Raw genomic sequence first — 17,940 nt, forward strand, 5'->3', positions numbered from 1 at the left:
ATTTGTCCACAGGGCTGAGTAACCCACTTCACTTGAAAAGTCTCACTGGGTTTTTAGGGCGCAAAGCCTCCTTTATGCCTCTCACCATTTGGAGCTCAGAAACAATCAGCTTTCCCACCTTAGAAAGGCCTCCAAAAGTCTCCTGTTCCTTTCTTTTTTTTTTTTTTTTTTTTTTTGTTAAAAAATAGGCCAACTATTTTCTAACCCCTTCTCTTTCCTGCAATACTCTGCCAGACTCACCGAATAGTAACCGATACTCATGAATGATGTTCTGTTTTCCAACCACTTTTCATAGAGACAATATTGGCAGGCTTGAGGTCTGCCTTTCTAGCTATTTATTAAAAGTTACATTTTTACAGAATAGTTGATCACGATAAAGAATGGATCTCAATGTCATCCTGTTACATCGGCTCCTTTGTAGCCCATTGTTCAGCCTCTGAACCTCTGACACACACTTTAGGTTTTATTACAGCAGCAAGCCCCCCACCATTTTTGTGTTAGTCTAGTAGGCTAAAAGTTACTAGAATCAACAATAAAATATCAATGAATTATCACCACCAGAAAAGCTTCATTCTTGTTTACATCACAATCCATTGTAGGCTGAGAGGGGACACGGCTCCTGTAATCATTCTCGGATCTAAACTCCTGTACCCTGTAAGCTCAGCACCTTCCATTGCACTGTCCACAACTGGCCTGCGGACAACGAGAAAGGGAGCATGGAGGATTACATAAAGCTTTAAGGACCAAGCCTGGAAATGGTACATATCACGTCTATGTAAATTCTGCTACCCAGTACTCAGAAACATCGCCCCATTTTATGGCAGAAGACTGAAGCATATAAAGAGTATAAGGAGTGAGACAACACAGTGATTACAGCTGGGAAGGTGAGCTACAACACAAAAGAAAATGAATTTTTGGCAAGCGAATGTCAGTTTCTAACCGAGCCCATTTCTAGGATGCTGTACTATGTAGAAATTGAGCCAAGTGGTTTAGTGCCAATGCAGCTACTAGGACTTAAGCCCATCAGCTGTGACTAAGGGTGAGAGGGGAAAAGTTATAAAATAGCAAGATCATTCAACTTTTTTGTGCCATGGTAGAGACTTGTTTTCCATTCTATAGTCAGGGAGATTCTATCTGAGATGTTTTATTTTTACAGTATAATAACACAATCAAATTTGCATTATAGAAAGATTAGAAAGGTAAGAGGAAGAAGAAAACTAACATTAATTGGACATCATTTAACACCATAAATTAGGTAGGTGTTCTTTCATTTAATTTTAGCAGTAACCTTATAAAGAAGGCAATTTTATTGTGTCCCATTTTGACAAGTGAGGAAAGTTTAAAATCAGAAAGCTTTAATTATCTTTTCTCTTGTCCAACAGTAAGTCTCAAAGCAGTATGCAAACTGAGAAATATCTGACTTAAGAATCCATATCCTTTTCATTAGCTAAGCTGGTTAATTGGAAGCGAGACTAGAGATATAAAGGCATTTTTGAAAATTCTTTTAATATCTCATGCCGAGTAATGAAAGGGCATGTACTAGGTCAGCAGTTGTGGGGACCCATTTGGGTCCCTGAGAGTGTAACAGACAGGACCTGGGCCTCCATCGAATGTGAGAGGTAGGGGAGAGGGAGGAAGCAGGGCTGTCTCCAGCCTCCAGCTTGGGAGGAACGAAAGATGTTATAGGAGGAGAAGCAGGTTTAGAGGGAAAATAGTGAGTTCAGTTTGGGCTATTCTGAGCTTGAGATGCCTGTGTTCATCATATTGAGATGCACATTAGACAGTAGAACATGAAAACTTAAAAATAAGAAAGAAATCAAAGCTGAAATCTTACCATTATGCTGTGGACATGCATTAGTAAATTCCCCTATATCCTCAATTTTCCTTCTCTAAATTTTCTTTCACTTTCTTGCCCTAATGAAAACACAGTTCTCCTCTATGAACCTTGCTTTCCTCGAAATGTCTAACATTGAGCTTGATTTCCCTCTTACAGCCCTTATACTCCCGGACCTACAAGTGAAGTAGGGGTCCTTTTTTCTCATGGTGGGTTCCAAGTCATTTTCCCTCCCTCTTCTGTATAAAGAAAAAAAAAAAAGCTTTAAATTACATATCTTCATAATACTCTGCCACTAGCTCTGCTCATTTCTGTCATCTACTATTCCCAAGTGTCATAGTCAGCACATGCTGCATAACACTGCACCCCCAATGTCATCAAGGAAATGCAAGTTAAAATAATGAGATACCACTACATACTTACTGGAATGGCCAAAATCTGGAACACAGACAACACCAAACACTGGCAAGGATGTAGAGCAGGAGAAACTCTGATGTATTGCTGCTGGGAATGCAAAATGGTAGAGCTACTTTGGAAGACAGTTTTGTGGTTTCTTATAAAACTAAACATACTCTTACCATATGATCCAGCAGTTACACTCCTTGGCATTTACCCAAAGGAGTTGAAAATGTATGTCCATATAAAAATCTGCACATGGATGTTTATGGCAGCTTAATTCATAATTACCAAAACTTGGAAGCACCCAAGATGTCCTTTAGTATATGAATGGATAAATAAACTGTAGTACATCCAGATGGTGGAATATTATTCACTGCTAAAAAGAAATGAACTATCAAGCCAGGAAAAGACAAAGAGGAACTGTAAGTTCATATTACCCAGTGAAAGAAATCTGAAAAGGCAACATACAGTATGATTTCAACTATATGACATTCTGGAAAAGGTAAAACTATAAAATCAGTAAAAAGATTAGTGGTTGCCAGGAGTTATGGGGAGGGATGAATAGGTGAAGCACAGAGAATTTTTAGGGCAGTGAAATTACTCTATGTGATGCTACAGTGGTGGATACATGTTGTTATATATTTTTCCAAACCCATACAATGTACAAAATTCAGCCCTAATACTAACTATGGACTTTAGGCAACAATGATGTGTCAATGTAGAGTCATACTTGTTGCAAGAAATAAAAGAGTTGTTCTGCTGAGGAATGCCAATGATGGGGGAGGCTCGACATGTGTTGGAATGGGGGGGGGTTCAATGGGAAATTTTTGTGCTTGTCTCTCAATCTTGTTGTAAACCTAAAACTGCTCTGCTCTTAAAAAAATAAAGTCTTTAAAATATACATATAATCATCCCTTTCCTCTAGTAAATGGAGCCCCACATCAAGGCACCTGGCTTAATAAAAGCCTTCCCCAGCTACCCTGCTTATAATTGTGATTTCTCACCTTACTCCCACCTAACCAGAACACTCCTTCTTCCTTCTTGAGTTTGTTTTTCTCCATCGTATAGTCTACGTCTCACTGGTTTACTTTGGTTCCTTTCTCTCTCCCACTCTAGAATGCCGGCTCCGTGAGGATGGACATGCTTGTCTGTCTTGTTTCCTATTGGCTCCCTGGTGCCAATGAAAGGACCTGACACACAATAGGTGCTCCATTATTCCTAGAATTAATTATATTTTTGAATAAGGAAACCTAACGTACTTGAAACATAACGAATGTGATCACTCAGAAAGAATGTTTCGAATGAGAAAACATGGAGCAGAGGAGACAAGGAAGGACACTTAGAAGGAATGGTTAAAATATCTGACTTGATTCCAGCCCCCCAAACTCATAAAAAAGCCACTGCTTCCTGTGAGAGCATAAATCATACCAGTGATTCCTGCAGTTGTCAAATTATTCCTACAAATTATTATACAAGGACTATGTGAGTATGAGTGTGTGTTTGGTGGGGGACTTTGGAGCGAGAAGGGATGACTAAAAAATTTAGCTTTATCTTCAAAGATCAGAAGTCTCTGGGAATTCACTGGCAGCTAGCCTGGGAAACCTCAGGCTAAAGTAAATTTAAAAAACAATGTTCAGTTTTATTCTTGTTTATCTTTTCTCTGATTGCTGTGAGTCTCTCATAAAAGCACAAAAGCACAAGTGGTGGAAATATATGTCAACAGCTCAAAATCAAAGCAGCCAGCATTCATATTTGAAAAACAAAAAATAACCCTTTGCCATATCATTTTCTGCTAAATCTACATTTTAAACTCTGTTGACTCCACTAAAATTTCATTTCTTTGCATCAGTGTACCTTCCTGGTGCTGAGTTCTTTCAGTTTGATTATAATTCACTCAATTACATAGAAAATATTAGAAAGTAACTTTAAAAAAAATTACTTCTTTGCTTTCTGGGCGCCTCTATTTTTCACCTCATAGGACGTCCCCGGCTATTTGAATGCGTTCACAAACTGGGTATGTCCACTACACTGGAACTTCAGGAGATGAAAGGCAAACTCACCCAGCTGCACCATTACATGCATAATTTGTCAGACCAGTTACTCTCTATGGAAACAGCTGTGAATTCTCTGTTCCATATTGTCAGTTCTCAGGTTTGTGTTATTGCTCATTGTCATATTACTTGCTGAAATGAATTCAAAAAGCATGACTCCCGATCCCGTGACACTGGATTCCGATTGCCATGAGCAGCACGCTCCGGCTGTCGGCTCAGATTAGCAGACTGTTCGAGCCAGGTCTTTTCCTTGCCCTTTGTTTGCCTAATATTTGTCCTGCTCCACTAGCCAACTTGTATGAAATTAATTGCTTAAAATCGTCAAGTGAGGCATGGATTATATAGAGAGCAACGCTAAGTAAGTGTTTTTCCATTTAAAATTATTTGTTGGACAAACAAACTATAAAAGCTCTTTCACGGACAAATGGCAAAATTTGACAGTGGACTGAGTATCGGATGGTATGAAGGAATTTTTATTTTCAGACACGGTCATGTTATTTTAGGTGTATGTGCGCTCATAGTTTTGTAAAGCTGCACATTGGAAGTACTTCGAGGTGAAATGTAATGATGAATGTAATTTAGTTCACAATAGCTCAGCAAATAAAAAATGGAGTTATAAAGTGAAAAATAAAGCTATCAATTCCCAAAACATAATTGATGGTTTTCATTAGCTCTTACATTGGCATATATTCTTCTAGTTATAAAATATATTACTACTTAATAGTTACAGAGTGCTCATTTTGTGCCAGGTACTCTAATTAAGTATTTCATATGCATGATCTCATTTAATTATCCAACAAACTTGTTTTTTAGGTAATACTTTTTCCATTTTAAAAGTGGGAGCAATACCTGAGAAAAATCAAAGAATTTTTCTGAATTACAGTTTTATCAGTTATCCTCCAAAATGTACACACACACACACCTGCTATAACAAGAACACACATACCTCCCCAAAGGCACCCATTCAAATGTGATCTTTGTTTCTTACATGTATCCCTCACTACTTCCCAAGTTCCTTAGACACAGACTCATGTACCTTCACCTGAGTGAGCCTCTAAAGACTTTTGGGCTTGCAACCCCAGATTAGAGCAATGGTTTTCAAATTGTTCATTGCAGAGCTATGTGTTCCATGGAAGACTTCAGGGGTCCCATCTCAGCCAAAAAAGACTCCATCAGGGTAGGTGCCTCTTTTAATCCATTTTAAGTATCAGGCTGCACATAAAATCCCATTTGATAAAAGCATCTGCTACCAAACATGTGTTTGAAAAATACATATGGAGATAAATGGATGGATAATACCATCTTTATGCAGTCCTTTATGACTGCATTTATCTCAACCAAGCTTTTGAAAGTGATTGAAAGGCTGGTCAAGATTAGACTCCTGGAAAGGACCCTGAGTACGGTTGCTTCACTGTGGGAGTTAAGTGCAGAGCTGTTTGCTTCCATAGACAGGTGTGCTGGGAGCGGACTGACATCCTCTTGTAAAATTTTAAAAGGGCACGTACCTGACTAGAGGGCCTGATCACCTCTGCTCCCAGGTGAGCCAAGTTATCCCCCTGGGTAAGACTAAAATGGTCATCACACAGCAATTCTGGTGTGGTTGCATACAGCAGCCAGTGGGCAGGCAAGCCTTCACAATTCCAAGCCATACTGCACGACTGAACATGTTTACAGGGTTCGACCCACGGCCCCTTAAACCGTATAAAAATGCCCGATAAACCATGCAGAGCACAAGAGGAGCCTCTATATATTAACTTGCAAGAAGTTGTAAAGAAGCCAAATGTTTTACCTAAGTTTATTTTCATTTTAGAATATTTTATGTGTAGCTCTTTTTTCTGCCAGGAAATAGATAGTTGGAGCTTGTGTCTATTAAGACCACTATTAGATCCTGGTCATAAAGCGAATTCATTTTCATGCAGGAGAATGCTTATCATTCAATTGTCTGTAGCAGAGGAATACTCATCTAGAGATGTGAAATGTTTATGGCGTATGTTAAAACAGGGAGAGAGTGACCAGAACCCACCTCTATTTCCTTCCTCTTGAAGGCGTTATCTGACGCATGAGTAACTCATCCCTGCTGACTTTCGTGCTCTTAGCAGCACCACGGTGCAAAGCTTTATACGTGGTTAACCAGTCAATGTTGATCAGTGCAGTGTAATCTTTAATAATCTTTTCCACAAATTTAAAAACTGAGAAAACCATCAGTGAAAGCCAGTTTTAGATTGCCATGGAAATGCTTGATGACAGAGTGGTACAAAGGACAACAGTGGTTAGTCCTGGAGCAGCAGTGCCTAAACGCAGCCTCCATTTCCTACAGAATGTTGGCCTGAGATAGTCGTCCTTGTATCAAGCGAAAAAAAAAAAAAAAAAAGCACACTTTATATATTGAAATCTTAACAAGTTCATATTTTGGGTGAAATAAAGAGCTGCCTTTTAAAAAATAGAATGGGCCACATTCAGAGTTATACCAAGTAGGAAAATAGTGACAAAAGCAAAACAGCTATGAAAAATCTACAGTCATAAAAGAACCAGCCTCCCCACCCCCAGTTCACTATTTAACCAGACCTTATCATTTTGGCTCAATTACTTGTATGGCCCAATCGCAGAGTCGCTGAGAATCTGCCAGTGGTACTGGTAGGCTATCCTGAGAAGAGTAAATCGCTCCTGTGTGAACCTGTATCTGAGTTTCAGCAGATTACTTACCACATTCACGTACGGATGATCTGTCTCCTGATCTACCCTCCGTCCTGGATGTGTCCACCAAGCTGGGTTCCCCCAACAGAATTACTTGTAACTAAGTTGCCCGAAATAAATACATACATTCTTACATTTAATCAGATTCTGAATGACCGCTTCCAATTTTCACCTTTCTCATTAGCTCACAGATTAGGCTAGGAATTTTTCCACTGCCTAATCTATGTCAGGGCAGATAATAAGCCAGAAATGTCTCGTTTTCTGGGATGTTGAGCAGATAAAATAAGTATAGGTTATTTATCGTCTATGGCGGGGAAAGGAGACACTCTGGCTCAAATGACAAAAGAGTTTTCAGTGGTCTTCAAGTAGCAGCAAATCTCGAATACAACCTGAAACTACTTTGTTCCTCTTAGCATTTTCTTTGCCCCGCCCTATCTTGCTCAGTTGAAATCGGTATACAGAGAGACCCAATACTGTAGGTAAATGTGCCAATTAAAATTTTGCTTCAATTAACCACACTTCAATTTAAAAAAAAAAAGAAAAAAATGTAAAAAATAAACCAACCCAACCCCTTTCATCGATTCTCGTCTCAAGTACCCCAACATTAATAACATTTTTTTCCCCAAAACAATAGGAAAATACTCTCGCACGGTGCATGGCACACAGTAGGCATACAATAAGTATGTCTTGAATCATTGAATAAATGAATGAAAAAAATGCTGTTAATCTGGTTTTCTGCATCCTGTCCATCATGGCTCCCTTTTCAAATTTTTTTTCAATGAGCTCTTAGTCTTAACTATTAAATTTATCTGAGTTGTGAATAAGAGTCAATTTATTCCTGTTGGGTAGCACCCACACTGCTTTCTGCTGATATGAAAGCTACAAGCCTAAGGTTCTGATTTCCACTGACATCAGTGGCATTTCAGAAAGATTCCTTCACACAGGCTGTGGTTCAGTGCACCAGCACGAATGGCTCGTTCATATTTTTTAATTATTAAAGCACATCTGATTATGTAATATTAGAAATTCAACCAAACATTCACTCAGCCCAACCATACCAAATTATGGGGGGAAATTCCATGATAACGAGTTCTCTTTAGGATGAATAACATATCTTTATAGCCTTATTTTAACATCACAAATACAATCACCATATAAGCAAGTGATACATATTTACTTGGTGATGATAGTCTGATGACCTAAGAAACAAGTATTTGCCTGCAGCAAGTTTCCAATAATCAACCACAACAAGAAGAGATTACAATGGAAAATTTTTGACATATTTGTACAACTATGTTGATAATTGTTTTAAAGGGACATGTAAGTTCATATCTCTGTATCTCTATTACTTGTATGGCCCAAGTTCATATATCTATATGAACTTACATGACTTAAAATCAAATGAATTCTTCAGTGTGGATAATTTCTTAGATTTACCTTGCTGAAAAAAAATTATACTCTATGCAGAAAAATCAAACAGCTTCAAGTAATTTTACCTGCAATCCAACTAATGATCTCATTGTTTTTGCCTCATGTACTGCCTTTGTGATGCCTCTTTTTTAGCAGCTACAGAATCCTGTTGGTTCAAAAACGAATGCCTTCGAAAAACGACTTGAAAATATCACCACCACTTTGAATAACCTTCAACAGCGCTTAGAGGAGGTCAGTAGTCTGTCGAGGTTGGTGCACAAGTGAGGATGATTAATTTTTTAAAAGGCTAATAATTCAATTTTAAAAGATACACAGTTACTCACCTTGAGTGCAATAGCCTGTTTGTTCATTTTGGAGGTGGTTGGCAGGAAGCTACACAATGATTTCTCAAACTGCAAATGGAGGTATGGAGCATATCATAATATATTTATTAAGGACTAATGCAAACCACATTGAGTTATAGGAAGGAAAATGTATTCCCCAGTGCTTAGAATTTACTGAACATGAAGAAATCAAACGAGATTGTTTTGTAAGGAGGAGGAATTTCTACCTACCTCCCCAAACAAATAACTCACTACTTATATCCTGGGAATGTTTTCCAATAAACTATGTTTAATAATACAAGTAGTGTTAATAACTGAGTCTATATTCACATGTCTTTCCTGCTTTACATTTCAAATGTGTACTTCAGACTAGGACTGAGAATATTTTATGTTTAGGATATAATACTAGGATATCAAGTAGGTTACCCTTGAATCGTTCTTTTGTGTGTAAGACAGCGGCAGGGTTGCCTCACTGAATGGCGAGCTTGTCTTCAACCATAAACAGCACAGAACAGTTCCGTGCAGCAGCATAAGAACATCTTTGAAGGCATCCCTATTCCAGTCCAGAAAAAAAGGGTCAGTGGGCTAAATGGAAAAAAAAAAAAAAAAAGGAAGCGTTCTTTCTCAGATTTGTCATCTGCTCATGCCATTTTGTTGAAACTTTTTCTTTGTTTCTGAGTCAGTGTCTTGTTGCTAATTGATCAAATGTTAAGTGACTCACTAACATGCAGGCATGGAGATTTTCTTGGAAAAAATGCTGCATTAAAAGAGTGAAGCAGGGTTTTCAGAACTCCTTGCACGATACATCTGAGATTAAATGTATTTAGGAGACATCTGAACAAAATTGCATGGAAGTGAGCAAAGGGACAAAGGGTAAAAGACAGACACCTAGACTCGAGGTCAGATCTGAGTGCCAATGAGCTTATCAGCAGACTTCATATTAAACATTATAACCATTCAATCAACGAATATTTATCAAGGTTAGTGATGGGCAAAACAGGCACTAGTGATACTGTAAACTTGAAGTATTCTTTAGAAAGCAGTCGGACAACGCCTACCAAGAACCAACAAATAATCCTATCCATTGATGGACTGAATTGCTATTCCATTTCCTTTTTTCTTTCACTTTTTTTTTTTTAATGTATAATGGACATTTAACATGGTGTTCGTTTCAGGTATACAACATAATGATTAAATATGTGTATATACTGCAAAATGATCACCAGGTTAAGTCTGGTTAACATTCATCACCACACACAGTTACAGATTTTTTTTCTTGTGATGAGAACTTTTAAGATTTACTTTCTTAGCAACTTTCAAATATGCCATACAGTATTATTATTAACTATAGTCGCCAAGCTGTACATAAACATCTTCATGAATATTTATTTTATAACTTGAACTCTGTAATCTTCTTCACCCATTTTGCCCACACCCTCTGCCTCTGTCAACCACCAGTCACCAATCTGTTCTCTGTATCTCTGAGCTTGTTTTACTGTTGCTGCTGTTGTTAGATCCCACGTAGTGCAAGTGAGAACATACAATATTTGTCTTAGTCTGACTTATATCACTTAGCATAATGCCCTCAAGTTTCATCCATATTGTTGCAAATGTCAAAATTGCATTTTTTATGGCTGAATAATATTCCATTGTATATATACACCACATAATCTTTATCCATTCATTCATTCATCCATCAGTAGACATTTAGATTGTTCCCATGTCTTGGGTATTGTAAATAGTGTTGCAACGAACATCGGGGTGCAGGTGTCTTTTCTAATTAATGTTTACCAGCTTCCATTTCATTACACATCAAATCATGTTGTGGGAATCACATAACTCTGGCAGCACTGGGTGCACTGTAGGTCTCAGTTAGAGTTGTGGGATCTGAATCCTATAGCCAAACATGCCAGTAGATCTGTAGATTTTTTGCAAGAGGACAAAAAAATTGACCCTTTTTCTGGAAAACAAAAGAGCTTAAGGATCATGTGTGATACCAAATCAGAGAAAAATTCAATACCATAAAAGATACTCCAAAGCAAAGTAAGGGCTTTGGTTTCTTCAACCTTGATATTCAAGACAGACAGACACCATTAATTATCCCCCTTCACAAGCCTGTAAAAGTCCTGACGCACCAGCTATAGACACTTTCTCCCAATCACCAAAGCATCACAGCAAACATGAGTGAGAAGAGCATGATTGCAGAGTGATTTGGGGTTTGCTCTATTTTTTTTAAATAGTAAGCCATTTCTTGTGACACACACTGCAACTGATCATACCCTGCAGTCTTTCAATTCTGTATTTGAGTAAAGCTTTCACTTTTAGTTCCTGAAAGAAGACAGACTAAAATAGATTGAAAATCTTTGTTTTAGAGGCATCTCAGAAATAGTGGATAAAACTTACCTTTTCAATATGCATCCTAAGTTTCCCGACAAAATTTGTGTCTCGTTATCACAAAGTGCCACAGGCTCTCGCAACGCTCCATTTAGTTCTAATTCAGTCGATGCCAACTTTCCCAGCTAGACTGGCTGTCCGCTCCACGAAGGCTTGGCTCCGCTCTTCTCCACTGTCTCCCCAGACACAATGCCTGTGGCGTGGAGTAGGTACTCAGTAACTGGTTTTTAATGAATTGATAAAAACAATACTTGTCCCTAAAATTTTGACTACGTATTTCAAATATTTCCTTGTTCATTTAGAGTGTGATCAAGGCAGTGGGGCATATCTAGCGGAAAGAAAACACGCATTTCCCCCGAGGAGCTCTGTAGTCTACGTTATTATATCCTCTCTCATTATTTCCCTGTCAGTTCACAGGGCTAAATCAACACAGCAAAGTGCACACTAAATGTTTAATTTAATCAACATAGACACATTAATGTAGGTAAATGAGGCTCTGAAAAATTGAGTTTGGATTTAAATGCTTAAAGCAATTAAATTAACTGGGTAATTAACAAAATTCTAATTCCACTTGTAATATGTAGACACAGCCTTTAGAAGAATAATTGTAATTTTTTTCCCTACTCTTTGGTAGAATTTTGTTCCAATGAATAAATAAAGCATATAGATAGTCATATAAAAGTAAAATAAGGTCGGAATTTAGGGGAAGCTTGAAATTTGTCTAATCCAATATGTTCATTCTAAAAATGACGTTGGACTTAAAGATATTAACTAATTTCCTGGGATTTCTGTTAGTAAATATACACCTGAATACAGGCTTTGACTGTCTCTAGCACTGTATTTCTGCCACTGAAACATGCTGACTCCAGCTCTAAGGGGGGTTCATTTGTTAAAAATATAGATCATTTTGTGCCCTACAGCCAAGTGAAAATCAAAGACTTGCCAAATTGTTTGGCAAGTTATTTTGCTCAAATAGCATATAATTGAAAACTAGGTCAACAAAATTTGCTGCCACCAATTATAAGGACATCTTTACTCTATCATCCTAAAAAATATAGTGGTAATAAAATATAATGAATAATGGCAAATAATGGAAAATAGGAAATATATACACAGTTTCCAACTTTCTCTTATTCTTAATCCACATTCCTGGAATATTACCAACCAGAGCAAGTAGTGTGGTACTTCTACTTAGAACTAGAGAAGAGCTACACCAGGCAAACATAACTGCATAAAAAGTATATTTACAATATAAGCTGGGGAGCAAATTGTTTTAAATTTTATTCACTATGTAAGTTTCTCACAATAAAATGTAAAAATCTTTAACATTTACTTCTCTTTTATGTCTTCCTCCTTGTTCTTAACAAGCTTTAAGGTTTTTTATTGAAGGAAAGAATTTTGCTAAATTTCTCCATTCTGTTCCAACCTCCAATTTGTCCTAGCATCACTCAAGATTATATACAGTAGTGGCATCTTAAAAGTTAGAAGAAAGTGAATAAATAAATCTATATTTCACCACTAGATGTCACCAAAGGTTTGTTTATCATTAGATTACCCGTACAGCATTTAAGTCACTGGATCTCTGGCTCCTGTCAGAAAATTATTTGTTCTATTTGTCAGCATAACCAGGAAACTAATTTTAGTAAAGTGTTCTTCACATTTAATATCTCAATGCTTAAATTGTGTGTTTCTAGATGCAACACAAAATAACTGAAGTAGATATTAATAGAGAAGTCACTGTTTATCATTTCAAAGTTCTTAATAGACCCAGCTGACAGGTGTTGCCAAATGAGTTATTTTATAGTGAATGTATATATATATATATATATTCATGTATATTTTCTCTACAGTTTGCATTAGAAAATAAGCATAGGTTTTCCTCTTTCACCCCTGAGATGCCTCACTGATGTGGGGAATTATAAGACTGTTTGCAGTTGAAACTTTTTATATCATTATGAACATTATTATGAGCCCAAGATGGAAATTTGACAATTAGTTTTACATGTTTAGTTGTCTTAAATAATTTGAATATATACTTCTCTTTCACTGGATTTATTTCTATAAGAAATAATAATGGAAATATTTGCCTCATAGGGTTTTATGGTAGAATTCCTTCAAAGAGTAAACTTCCATGCCACATGTATAATTTTATTTCAAATAAAGTCCAATCTAATGATCTCTCTTCTCCATTTAGATTAAGTAAGGTACAGTTTACCTGATAGGCAGACTTTTAAACCTCAAGAGATCAAGAAGGAAAAATTGATAATAAAATAATTTAAATAATAAACTATCTTAAATATAGACTTTTTTGTAATGTACTATTGGAAGCCACCTTTGTGTATTACATATTTTCTCTAGATGTGCTTTTGTAGCATCTCTTTTTTTAGGACATAATGTAATATAATCAAAATTATTTTGACTGAGCACTTTCTATCTTCTTTTAAACACTCACTATTTACAATTTGCTTTCTAGGACCTGGATGATGTGTTTTTGCAGCTTTCCCAACTGAAAGACAATCTGTATGTTATGGAGAATACATTGAATATCACCAGGACAGAATATTTAAATGTATATACATCACCAACTCAATCCTTCCAAGAAAAAGAAAAGAAATTTTATACTACAGGACTGCCATATGTCATGTCTAGTCCAAATTCTGACATTTCTGGTATGTTGGTCATTGGTGATACTGATAATTTGCTTTAGTATGATACTCAGAAAAGGGCGGGCATAGTATATGTTTAGTAACTCATAGCTTATTTTCAGGCATATTTCCTGGCACATATTAGGTATTCTGTACATATTTGTTGAAGGAATGAATACATGCATGAAAGATACATGGCAATCATCATGAGGAGAGAATTCGGATTTTTCCAAACCAATCCCTGCTTCTGTAAATAATCCAAATGCCACATGTACTAGTAACGACAATAACATATTGGCAAAGCATTTGATGTGGGAAATATTTTATTTGAGCAGCTGACACTTGCAAAAAGGCAGAGATTATTATCAACAATTCATGAATGGAGAAAATTAGGAGATCTTCCAACTTGTCACAGCAGCTTGAGGGAGATTAACTGAGAAAGCAAGTCCTGCATTTAACAGACTTTTCTTTGACACTTAGGTGTGAATATTCCATATTCTTTGCAACCCAATATTTTTGGTATTCAAGTCCTCGCTGACCAGGGGTAGAGCTTGGAAGGGATGTTATACTTTAAGGGATGGATTGTTTACTTATATTTAAGGAGAGGCCACCTTGAAGATTTAGTGCTGCCAACAGAGAGAATACATGGATTGTCCTTGGCTGTTCTCACATTTTGTTAGAAACATCCCCTCTTGAACCTTCCCTTATTCAACAATATTTATTTAGCAAGTACCAGGTGTCAGATCTTGCTCTGCTCACTGAGGACCCAGCACTGAAGAAGATCCCTTCTTCAGGAAGCTCTTGCTGCATTACTCACTGGGAGAAATAACCATAAACAAGGAAAAAAGAAACACATAAATTGGACAATCTTAGATAATGATAAGTGTTAATAAAGAAATTAAGAAAGAGTGATTATATAATAAACCACCCGAGAAGACTAGTTTAGACTGAGTGATCAGGAAAGACCTCTGAGCTGAAGGCATTTGGACAGATTCCTATGTGAGAAGAAAGGGGACCCATGTGAAGACCAGAAGGAGGGGCGTTCCGTGCAGAGGGAACAGCAGTGCGAAGACCTTAGGGGAGAAATGAGCTGAGCCTGTTGGAGAAATGTAGAAAATCCAGGAAGGCTGAAGCTCAGTGAGGAAGTGGGAAGTGTGGGAGAGCTGGCTGAGAGCACAGGCCATGGTGAGAACCATAGGATCATGCGGGCTGCAGTATGCAGAAGCCCGGGGGGCTTCACCAGGGGAGAGACATGGAAGGATGAAGATGACTCTGGTTGTTGTTGGGTAGAAATTAGACACCAGAAAGCCAAGAATGGAAGGTGAGAGACCTCTTAGGAGCTTTGTGTAGTAGGCTGGAAAGAGGTCCTCATAGCTGAGGCAGAGAGAAATGAAGGGTTTCAGGAAAACTTCCAATGGTAGAGCCCACAGGACTTAACTGATTGATGAATGAGGAAAACAAAGCAATCAAGGTGTCTAAGAAACTGGGTGAGGATTAGTGCTATATACAATATGGGGAAAACCACAGAGGAAACTAAAAATTCTGCTTTTAACATTTAAAATTTGAAGTGCTATTAGACTTTAAAGTAGACAGTTAAGTTGGGAACTGTAGCGACAGGTAAGAGCTGAAGACGTGAATTTGGGGCATCAACATATGTACAATAATCAAGGTCAGGGTGCTCTGTGGGATCATTCAGGGAGAGAGTTATGACAGAAAAGGGAAAAGGGCTCAGGGCTTCAGTTCTGAGGAGCTCCAAAATTTAGAGACCTGACAGCAGAGACATAGCCAGAAACCAAACCTAGAAGTGATCACAGAAATAGGAGGGGAAATAGGATAGCACATCATAGGACACAATAATAGCTTTCATTTATTGAGAAATATCATATGCCAAGCACCATTCTAAATTCTGTTCTTGTATTAACTCATTTAACCATCACAACCATATGGCCCAGGTCAAACATAGGTACCATGTTCTCTTTTATAGAAGAAATTGAGACAGAAAAATTAAGAAAAGTTATTTCAAGACAGAGGGAATTATGTCAAACATTCTGAGAGGTTAAAGTTTAATAAGATAAAGATGAAAATGATCCTTGATTTTGATAAGATAGACGTCATTGGAAGTCTTGGAAAAACAGTTGGATAGAATGATATGAAGGTGGAATTCTAACAAAAGTGGATTAGAAGTGGATTATATAAAGAATGGGGAAACCCTTTGGAGAAGTTTTGTTTTTAACAGGGAAGAGAAAATAGATTAATGGAGGGAAACACAGTATTAAGAATTTGTTTAAAAATATGAGTGAGAGTGAGAAATATTTTTATGCTGCTGGAGATATATATGGAGAGAAATTAATACACAGGAAAGATGGTGAGTAATTGCTGTAGTACATCCTTGACAAATCAGAATGGTATCTAAACTGCAAGTAGAGAGGAACTGACTTTTTTAAATTGAAGTACAGTTGACTTACAATGTTTCTGGTGTACAGCATAGTGATTCAGTTTTATATATATATAATTTTTCATATTTTTTCATTATAGATTATTATAAGATGTTGAATATAGTTCCCTGTGGTATACAGTAGGGTCTTGCTGTTTATCTATTTTATATATAGTAGTGTGTAGCTGCTAATCCCAAATTCCTAATTTATAACCCTCTCCCTTTCCCCTTTGGTAATTGTAATTCTGTTTTTTATGTCTGTGGGTCTGTTTCTGTTTTGTACTTAAGTTCATTTGTATCATCTTTTTAGATTCCACATATAATTGATGTCATATGATATTTATCTTTCTCTGTCTGACTTACTTCACTTAGTATGATAATTTCTAGGTCCATCCATGTTGTTGCAAATGTCATTATTTCATTCTTCCTTATGGCTGAGTAGTATTCCATTGTATATATATACCACATCTTCTTTATCCACTCATCTGTCAGTGGACATTTAGTTTGTTTCCATGTCTTAACTATTGTAAATAGTGCCGCTATGAACATTGGGGTGCAGGTATCTTTTTAAATTAGAGTTCCCTTGGGATATGTGCTCAGGATTGGGATTGCTGGATCATATGATTACTCTATTTTTATTTTTTTAAGGAAACAGTATGGAGATATTGTTTTTCATAGAATTTACATTCTTACCAACAGTAGGAGGCAGAGGAATTGACTTTTGATGGGAACTGAGATATCATGTGTTTTAACAATTATCAAGGCAAAAAGGATGTAGATACAGAAGCAGGGAAGGCTGGTGGATTTGATGTAGAGTACGTGAGGAAATTCATGACTATTTCTATTTCCTGAAAGAAGTATGATGTAAAAGCATCATCTGAACCTGAGAGAGAAGAGGGACTGTAGGAGGATTAATAAAAGAGAATGCAACAATAGAAAATCTACTAAGAAAGGATAAAAGGCAGTGTTGACAACTCAGTTAAGATTGGGACCATGTGTGTAATGAAAGACTGACCAGCACTGTGGTGTTCTCTAGCAATAGTCAGCTGTTCTGGTGCCAGTGTAGAGCAGGGAAATAAACTTTCCCAGAGAGTAAGCAGACAGTGTTGGTTTTTCCCAGAAGAGTTTGATGAAGATTCACATCTGAAAGTTGGTGCAGTGGTTAGAGTATAATATAGAAATGAGCCTTTGCTGGACTAAAGTGAGAATTTCTTGTCTTCACTACATGCCCCTCTCTCAGAATAAGAGAACTTGTACTTTGTATGTACAATACATTTAGAGCTATCACTCTCACAAAGTCCAGGATTGAGAAATTGTTGCATTTAAAAAGTTTGGGATTTGAGGGGGAAGGGTATAGCTCAGTGGTAGAGCGTGTGCTTAACATGCACAAGGTCCTGTGTTCAATCCCCAGTACCTCCATTAAAGTAAAATTAAAAAAAAATTTTTTTTAAGTTTGGGATTTCTAATTCATATTATAAGCATTTTTGTGGGTTCAACAAAGTGAATCACAGCAAGTTGTCCTTTCCTATTCTCTAGGATCCCCAAAACTCCTGGGGATCTTCCATTCCTCCAGCATGACAGAGTCTTTCATATCATGCCATCTGATGTTTTATATGTAGTCAGCGTTCCTCTTCCAGTTCTCAAATGGGTAGCTCTTGTTTGGTTTCTTGAGCTACCAGAAGTCATTCTTTTTATATTTGTCATTGTCACTGTGGCTATTTTTTAACAGAGTTGG

The 17,940-nt window shown here is 37.1% G+C and overlaps 1 non-coding gene across 1 annotated transcript; it reads left to right on the forward strand.

The window, feature by feature from the left end:
- The first annotated feature begins 17,550 nt into the window (after positions 1–17,550).
- TRNAV-AAC (transfer RNA valine (anticodon AAC)) lies at positions 17,551–17,624 on the forward strand. Its single transcript has one exon. It is a non-coding gene; the product is annotated as a tRNA-Val (tRNA).
- The last annotated feature ends 316 nt before the right edge of the window (positions 17,625–17,940 follow it).

This window comes from Camelus bactrianus, chromosome 2, assembly GCF_048773025.1.
Source record: "Camelus bactrianus isolate YW-2024 breed Bactrian camel chromosome 2, ASM4877302v1, whole genome shotgun sequence".
Taxonomy (NCBI): Eukaryota; Metazoa; Chordata; class Mammalia; order Artiodactyla; family Camelidae; genus Camelus; species Camelus bactrianus.